The sequence below is a fragment of the Neofelis nebulosa genome, chromosome 8 (genome assembly GCF_028018385.1).
Source record: "Neofelis nebulosa isolate mNeoNeb1 chromosome 8, mNeoNeb1.pri, whole genome shotgun sequence".
Lineage (NCBI taxonomy): Eukaryota > Metazoa > Chordata > Mammalia > Carnivora > Felidae > Neofelis > Neofelis nebulosa.
This window is the reverse complement of record NC_080789.1, coordinates 82370591-82380003: the sequence shown is the minus strand read 5'-3', so window position 1 is coordinate 82380003 and position 9413 is coordinate 82370591. Positions and strand designations below refer to the sequence as shown.

Here is a 9413-nt window from a genome sequence, read left to right as displayed (position 1 = left end):
CCCTGTCAAAACTCGCGACACTTTGCGAGAAGTCAAGCCAAAGCCTGAGTAGATTAATAGGGAGGGACGCAGAAGGGAACCGCCTCCACCTCTCGCGCATGTCTGCAAAGACCCGCAAATAAATCTCCGGCTTTGCCCCCACCGTAACGTGAGGAAGGAAATCTCGCGAGGTTTGGGTCCTCTGAGCGTGCCGGTCCGAGGCGGTCTGCGGAGGTTTACCTCCGGCCAGTGATGGGGCTGAGCTCCGCTGACCCCTCCAGCCGCCTCTCCACTGATGGTCTCTGCTGGGTCCTGAGTCTGCTCGCTGAAGAAGGTGAACAGACGAGTGGAGTCTCTTCCCTTGGGTTCGTAGGTCCCTGTTAGCAGAGGCTTTGAGTCCTAACGCCACTGTTGACGGCTGCGAGGGATTGAGACCAGAGTAAGTGGAATAAATCCAGGGACATGAGCGGGCAAAGGGAGTCGGAAGTTTCCTTCCCCTGGGCCGCTCTGGTGCTTTCCACCTCTTGAACTGCTTGCCCCCTGTCCCTAGCCGCTTCCCTGCGCTGGTTACCCGCTCCTTGGAGCGGTACTTCCTTTTCCCGGCCTCAGTTGTGAGCTCCTCTTTCCGGATCTGAGGTGCGGAAAGTTTGTTGAAGCTTTGGCCCTAACCCTGTGTGGACGCATCTTCCGTTTCTCTTTTCTTCCTGCCTAAACCCACCTGGGTGCTGACCATTGAGCGGAGGGAAGAGGGACCCTTTCGGTTTTGAGTTTACCGCTTTGCAGAATATATCATGCCTATAACCATTTCTTGTCTCTTGAAAAACTGCCCTCTCAGGAATACTACTCTTTTCCTGGTTTTCTTCCTTTCCAATGTATCCCATCTCTCATAACGGTACCAGTATCCATCCCTCTGTCCAAACGAGAAACCGTTGTCCCTGATTCTGCATTTCCACTTGCACTGAACTGTATCATTTCTTCCACCAGAATTATTGCAGGTACCCACCCTCCCCCAGTAGTTTCGCCACCTTCATCCTTCCATACAGTTATTCTGAAATCTGTTTATGTCAGTCCTTAAACTTTGTCAGTAACCATATTGCTGATGGAATTAAGTCTTAATTGTGAGGCATATCATTTAGGGCCTTTTACTATCTATCCCAATTCATTTTACCTTTTTCCTCTCCTCTTACTTCTCCTCCAAATACCTCGATATCCAGTCATACGAGAGAACTGTTTTTCCCCAAACATGTCATGCACTTTCACAACTCTGTGCCTTTGTGTGTGCTGTACCATCTGTTTAGAATGCTAACTAACTCTTCTTCTCTACCCCATGCCCCACCTGTCAAGACCGAATTCATAGATCCTTGTTTTCTCATACTCCCCCAGGTGACATTAATAATGCCATTGTGCTCCCAGGGCACTTGAAACAGCTCTGCAGTATTTATTAGGTTGTATTATTTGTTCATGTATCTGTATCAATTTGAGCTTGAGTCTGGAATCCTGTCTTATTCATCTTTGTAACAAAAGCTGGTCCAATGCCTGGGGGTATAGCAGGCATTATTTGGATGTACATAGCAGGCATCATGTGTGTACACATTTGTAAATATGGATACTTATAAATACAAGTTCTAAAGATTAATGATAGAAGTCCTTAGTGCCCTTAAATAGCCAGAAGGAACCTTGTATGTTAAAGGCCCCTGATCCATTTTGAACATGAGAAACTGTACTCCTAACACAGAAGTATTGTACTTTTAGTATTTGTTGGTTGAGATTATGCATAATGGGAAAAAAAACTAACCTTTTAAGTGATTTGCTATTTTATTTTACTAGTGTCTGTCTACATTTGAAAAATAGAGAAATAAGTGGGTGAGCAAATTATTTTACACTACAGATTGTACTGGGTGCGTGTACATCCATGTAACTTCCAATGACTCCTTGGCCCATAGGTTATAAATAACCAATTTAGGTTAGTTCCTTGACTTGTCATACCTGTTTGAACCTCCACGTATATGCAACTTATATTTAGCTACAATTCTAAGGTAAAAAAAATTCTATGTCCTTTTAAATCCTGTTCTTCCAATTTTAAAATTTTATCTTCTTCAGGGGTGCCTGGGTTGCTCAGTTTGTTAAGCATCAGACTCTTGATTTCGACTCAGGTCATGATCTCATGGTTCGTGAGTTCCAGCCCTGTGTCAGGTTCTGCACTGCTATCACAGAACCTGCTTGGGATTCTCTGTTTCCCTCTCTCTCTGGCTCTCCCCTGGTTGCGCTCTCTCTCTCAAATTAAATAAACATTAAAAACAAATTTATCTTCTTAATAAAGCTTCAAACGTGTTCATTCCATCATTTTCAAAGACCGTAAAAAATTTTCTACGCTTTCAAATGCAGAAATATATTGTCGATAAAAGATGCTTAATGTAATTTACATACACTCTTTCTTGATTTCTTTAGATTAAAAGTTTTGTTTTGTTTTTTTAACGTGTATTTATTTTTGAGACAGAGAGAGACAGAGCATGAACGGGGGAGGGTCAGAGAGAGGGAGACACAGAATCCGAAACAGGCTCCAGGCTCCGAGCTGTCAGCACAGAGCCCGATGCGGGGCTCGAACTCACGGACTGCGAGATCGTGACCTGAGCCGAAGTCGGCTGCTCAACCAACTGAGCCACCCAGGCGCCCCTTAGATTAAAAGTTTCTAAGGAAGCCATAACTATGCTTTTTTATTTTTCTGGTTCCATATGTATCTGTTAATACTATGTACTAATTAATACAGTTAGTATGCCCGAACAATCCAATAAAATTTAAACTAGGTTGTTAATATTTAAGGACAGAGGCACCTGCGTGGCTTAGTTAGTTGAGTGTCCCACTTCAGCTCAGGTCATGATCTCACGGTTCATGAGTTCGAGCCCCATGTACGTTCACTGTTGTCAGCACAGAGCCCACTTCGGATCCTCTGCCCCCTCTCTCTCTGCCCCTGCCCCACTTGCATGTGCATACGGTCTCTCTCTATCTCTGTCTCTGTCTCTCTGTCTCTCAAAAAATAAACAAACATTAAAAAAAGGATATTTAAAGAAATTTATGGTGTGTCAGTAGTCACGATATTTCTGTGTAGGTCCAGCTATGGGATAGTGGATTTGTGGATGAAAGAGAAAGAAGAGTGACTTGAATTTCTTTAATTTTTTCTTAACCAAAATGTAAAACTGAACAGCTGGCAGTTGGTATTTTGCGTGGTTGGTGGTTTCTCTTTTATCAGCAGCAGAATGTTCCGAAACCTCTGCCAGGAGTCTGCCAACATCTTTGGGTGGCAAAGTGGGCGAGAATGTGGCTAATGCAGGCAGGGAAAAACCCGCTTTAGAAAAATTCCACCTGTAAATTGGGCCTACCTATGGAAAATAATGTAAGTGCACTGTGACCAGTTATGACAAGCACTATAAAGATAGGCAGATAAATTGAAAATACTCTCTTTTTTTACTGGAGTCTATTTTTAAATATTTAAAACTTGCTAGAGAGTTTGGAAAACAATCTTCTTCCCACTCCACTTACCAGCCAAAAGAGGGGGAGAAAGCACAATGATTTTCAAAAAAGTTGGCAAAGTAAATGCATGTTATAAACTATTTTAAACTTCTGTTGTTTCACATACAGGAAATGAACGTGCGGATTCTTAGAAACTCTGTGTCACTATTTTCCAAAGTGTTAATAAAATTATGCTTTCAATTATCTGATGTTTATAATTCCTTTCTCTGAATAGGTATATTTTTGTAGTTATAAAACATATTTTAACTATAACTGATTTTGACAGTATTTCATTATGCAACCTAGAGATTTTTTAAAGTGGATGTTAATTTTAATTTCGAAAAACCTGTCCGTAAACATTAATCGATTTTATAATAACTGTGATGCCCAATTAAAGTGGATGCTAGGCTTTTATTATTCATAAGGGAAAATAGTTGAAATTTTATGGGTTTTTGTTTTTTGTTTTTTGGGTTTTTTGGTTTTTTTTTTTTTTTTTGGTCTTTTCTTCACTTACAGCCTCATTTATTTTCTATTGCTGGCTTGATACTCAGTTTTTGTAATATCTTGGAAGTCCCATTGGTAAAGCATGGTCAGGGAGTTTGCATTGTTTTTCCACCCGGGGAGACAGGTGGTTTTTACATGGCTAAAAGTAAACAGAGTCCTGAGGATCCACGTTGGCTCCTGTGTAGAGCACTAAACTCAGGATCAGAAATTCTATTTCTGGTACTAGCTTGGCTCCTTGCGTTTCCTCATTGATGAAATGGGAATAACATTTGTCCTGTTGACCGAAAGAATATAAGATAGGATTCTTTGAGTTCAGACATCTACCAACGGTTTGAATTAGTTAAAATTAATAGCTAGCAGTTTGATCTAGAGTGCTCTGGATGTCCATTTAGTTGGAGAGAAGGTTGAATTAGGTTGAAGAGAAGGCTAAGAATAGGTAAACAGTTTTGAAGAAGAAAAGGGTAACTTGCTATATCAGATAGTAAGGGTGTATTTTACAACTGTTAACAGTATAGGCAGCGTGGTATTGTTGTGGAGATAGATAAAGAAAAAGACCCAGAGGTAGAATAGAGAGCTCAGAAACATACCCATACATTTATTGAGAAAACATACAATATGTGTGGCATTAAAATGAGTGGGGGTACTTCTTTCCACAAGAAAGAAGTGATTATGTGACATAGAGATGCTAATTATCATTATAATGGCAATCATATTACAGTATATAAATGTATCAAGTCAACATGTTGTACACCTTAAACTTACATAATGTTATATGTCAAATATATTTCAATAGAAAAAAATTCAGTGGCGGAAGAATGTACGATACAGTAAATGAGACTGGGACAACTAGTTGTCCCCATAAGAAAAAGGAAATATAAATAGATACCTTCCTTCTGCCACACATGCGTATAGCCACCAGAAGAATTCATGACAAAGACAAAACCTTGGGGACAGGGAATGCACGATAGTTTTGTCCTTTAGGCAGTGCCAGATAATTGGAAACATGTAACCTGTTGAGACTATCTTCTTTCAGTCAGCATAACGCCTTTGAGATTCATCTGTATTGTATCAGTACCTCATTTCATATGACTGCTGTACTACAGTACAGTTTTTCCACTCATTTCTCTACACGAAATACCCAGAAGTAGTACTGTTAGGTCATGTGGCAGCTATATGGTTAACTTGGTAAGAAACTGCCAAACCATTTTCTGAACTAGCCATATTATTTTGCATTTTCACCAGCATTATAGGATAGTTCCAGTCACACTGCATCCTTGTCAGCACTTGGAGTGTCAGTACTTATTTTAGCCATTTTATTTGGGGTGTAGTGGATCTCATTGTAGTCTTAATTGCATTTCTCTAACGGCTAATGACTTTGAATATATTTTCATGTGCTTATTTGCCATTTATATATCTTTTGATTAAGTGTTAAAGTCTTTTGCTCATTTTAAAAATTGGACCATTTTCAGGGCGCCTGAGTTGCTCAGTCAGTTAAGCGTCCGACTCTTGATTTCAGCTCAGGTCATGATCTGACGGTTCATGGAATCGAGTCCCATGTCAGGCTCTGCACTTCTCTCTCTCTGCCCCTCACCTACCTGTTCCCGCAGTCTGTTTCTCTCCCTCTCTCTCAAAATAAATAAACTTTTTAAAAAATGGATCATATTCTTACTGTTAGTTTTGAGACTTTTTAAAGTATTCTGGATAAAGTCCTTTGTCAGATATGTGATTTGCAAATTTTGCCTCACATTCTGTAGCTTGTCTTTTCAGACTGTCTTAACAGTGCGTTTCCCAGAGCAAACGTTTCTAGTTTTGATGAAGTCTAGTTTATTAAATTTTTCTTTTATGAATCAATCATTTGGTATCATGTGTGAAAAATCTTTGCCTAACCCAGGTCACAGTGATTTTTCTCTGCTTTTCACTTTACATTTACATCTGTGGTCCACTTTGAGTTGATTTTTGGGTAAAGTGTAAGAATTATGTTGGGATTAATTTTTTGGCATATGGCTGTCCAGTCTTCTAACACCATTTGTTGACAAGACTGTCCCTTTGAAGTATCTGTGTACCTTTTTCAAAAATCAGTTGACCATGTTTCTGTGGGCTTATTTCTGACCTGTTCTGTCTCTGCCAATACCATGCTGTCTTGATTGCTGTAACTTTTATAGTAAGTCCTAAAATTTGGTGGTATGATTTCTCCAACTTTGTTTTCAGAATTCTTTTGGCTATTCTAGTTTCTTTGCATTTTCATAGAAATCTTAGAATTAGCTTGTCAATTTCTACCAAAAGGCCTACTGTGATTTTGATTGGAGATTGCATTAAATCTACAGATCAGTTGGGGAAAATTAACATCCTAGTATGTTGAGTTTCCAGTTTATGAACACAGTGTGTCTCCACTTATTTAGGCCCTTTTTGGTTTCTTTCATTAGCATTTTGTAGTTATCAGTGTACTTACTCAGTATGTTTTTTTAGATTTATACCCCAAACTTTAATTTTTTGAACTATTATAAATGTATTTTTTAAATTTTGGTTTCTACTTGTTCAGTGCTAACAAATAGAAAAACCATGGATTTTTTTTTTTTTTGCACATTGATCTTATATCTTGTGACATTGCTAAAGTCACATGTTAGCTACAGGAGTTCTTTTTTGGATTTTTTGGGTTTTTTTTTACATAGACTACATGTTGGCTGCTAATAACAGTTTTATTTTTTTCCAATCTATATGTCTTTTATTTCTTAATGACACCAGTATGATATTGAATAGGAGTGGTGTTTGGGGACATCCTTGTTCCTGACTTTACAGAAAACATTCAGTCTTTCACTTAGGTATGATATTGGCTATATTGAAAATGCCCCTAAATAAACATTAAAAAATTCAAATAAAGGGGGCGGGTGCCTGGGTGACTCAGTTGGTTAAGTGTCAGCTTCGGCTCAGGTCATGACCTCACAGTTCCTGAGTTTGAGCCCCATTTCAGGCTCTGTGCTGATAGCTCAGAGCCTGGAGCTTGTTTCAGATTCTGTCTCCTTCTCTCTCTGCCCCTTCACTGCTCGTGTTCTGTCTCTCTCTGTCTGTATCTCAAAAATTTAAAAAAAAAAAAAAAGAAAGAAAGAAAACGCCTTTGTCAATTTGAAGCAATCCCCTTCTATTTCTATTTGCAGAGAGTTTTTATTGCAGAGAATTTGTTGTTTTGTTTTTTTGTTTTTTTTTTCAAATGCACCAATTAGTATGAAGAAGTGTTTTTTTTGTTTTTGTTTTTTTTTTAACGTTTATTTATTTTTGAGACAGAGAGAGACAGAGCATGAACGGGGGAGGGTCAGAGAGAGGGAGACACAGAATCTGAAACAGGCTCCGGGCTCTGAGCTGTCAGCACAGAGCCCGATGCGGGGCTCGAACTCACAGACTGCAAGATCGTGACCTGAGCCGAAGTCGGCCGCTTAACCGACTGAGCCACCCAGGCACCCCTTGTTTTTGTTTTTTAATGGTGGATTACATTGGTTAATATTGAAATGTAGAAACAAACTTGATTTCAGGGATAAACCTTACTTGCTTATGGTGTATTATTCTTTCTATATGTTGCTGATTTGACCTGCCAGTATTTTCTTGAGAATTTTTACATTTATGTTTATGAGGGACATTGGTTTGTGGTTCTCTGCCTCTCTCTCTCTCTCTGAAGTATGTCTGGTGTTGGTTTCAAAGTAATGCTGGCATCATTGTATGAGTTTGGAACTATTTTCTTACATTTTCTCAAAGAGGTTGCATAACATTGGTATTATTTCTTTATATGTTTGGTAGAATTTGCCATTAAAACCATCCAAATAGTGATTTTTTGCAGAATATTTTTAACTACAAATTTAATTTCTTTAATAGTTATAGGACTATTATGGAATAGTTACAGGACTATTAATAGTTACCTGTTTCCTCTTGTGTGACTATGTAGTTTGTGGTTTTAGGGAATTAATCCATTTTGTCTACATTATCCAATTGATGTGTGCAGAATTTATTATTGTATTCACCTGTCCTTTTAATGAGTTAGGAATCTGACCTGATACCCTTTTTTTCATTCCTGACATCAGTAATTTATATCTTCTCTTTTATTTTTATTTGTCCCTTCATCAGTTTTGCTGGAGGTTTATCCACTTCATTTGCTTTTTCAAAGAACTAGGTTTTGGTTTCATTGGTTTTTCTCTATTGCTTTCCTGTTTTCAATTTCATTGATTTCTGCTCTTTTATTATTTCCTTCTTTCTATTTACTTTAGAGTTGATTTTGCTCTTTTCCTGGTTTCATAGTTTGAGGCTTAGGTAGTTGATTTGAGATATTTTTAAATTGTTTTTTGTTTTTTAAATGTTGAATTTTGAGAGAGAGCAAGACAGAGCATGAGAGAAGGAGGGGAGAAGAGAGAGGGAGACCCAGAATCCAAAGCAGGTTCCAGGCTCTGAACTGTCAGCACAAAGCCTGACATGGGGCTCAAACTCACGGACTGTGGGATCATGACCTGAGCCGAAGTCAGACGCTAAACTGACTGGGCCACCCCGGTGCCCCTGAGATATTTTCAATTTTCTAATAAAAGAATTTAATGCTACAAATTTCCTTCAAAATACTGTTATACATACATGACAAATTTTTTGATATCTTGTATTTTCATGTTTATTTAGATGAAAGTTTCTGATTTCCAAAGTTTTTTTTTTCCCCCCCTGAGTTATTTGTGTGTTAATTTCGGACTTTCTTATCTCTTTGTTATTTATTTTAGTTTAATTTCATTATGGCCATGGAACATAATTTATATGATTGCAGTTCTTTTTCATTTGTTAAGGTTTGTTTTGTTATCTAGGATAAGATCTATCGTAGTGAAGATCCTGTGCACACTTAAAAATAATATGTATTCTGTTGATACTTATTTTATAAATATTAATTCAGTCCACCCCATTGATGGTGTTTGTTCATGTCTTCTGTATGCTTGCTGATTTTCTGTGTACAAATTCTATCGATTACTGAGAAAGGAATTCTCTATATGCTAGCAAAATCTTATTATTTGTCTTGTTTATTACAACCATCCTAGTGGGTGTGAAGCATCTCATTGTAGTTTTGATTTGCATTTGCCTGATAGTTAATCATGTTGAGCATCTTTTCCTGTGCTTATTAACACTCTGACTTTATTTTGATTAGTGTTTGAATAGTATATCTTTTCCTGTACTTTTACTTTTAACTTACCTATATCATATTTGAAGTAAGTTTCTATAGACTATTTACAGTTGGGTTCTGATTTTGTTTTTTTAATTTCTATCTTCTGCTTTTTCTTTTCTCTTTTTCTTTTTTTTTTTTATTGAATTATAATTAATTTGCAACGTTATATTAGTTTCTGGTGTACAGCATACTGATTTGACAATTCCGTACATTACTCAGTGCTTACCATGAAAAGTATAGTCCCCAT

The 9413-nt window shown here is 37.9% G+C and overlaps 1 protein-coding gene across 4 annotated transcripts in view; it reads left to right on the top strand.

Annotated features, from left to right (window-relative positions):
* Nucleotides 1-207: 207 nt before the first annotated feature.
* Nucleotides 208-9413, top strand: part of FGFR1OP2 (FGFR1 oncogene partner 2) — a 34699-nt gene continuing 25493 nt past the window's right edge. For 3 of the 4 annotated variants that reach the window (XM_058743292.1, XM_058743289.1, XM_058743293.1), the window contains exon 1: nt 283-418. The gene's annotated coding sequence lies outside the window, so the exon portion shown is untranslated. Of the gene's footprint in view, nt 419-9413 lie in introns of all 4 variants that reach the window. The other variant, XM_058743290.1, reaches the window with a different exon arrangement.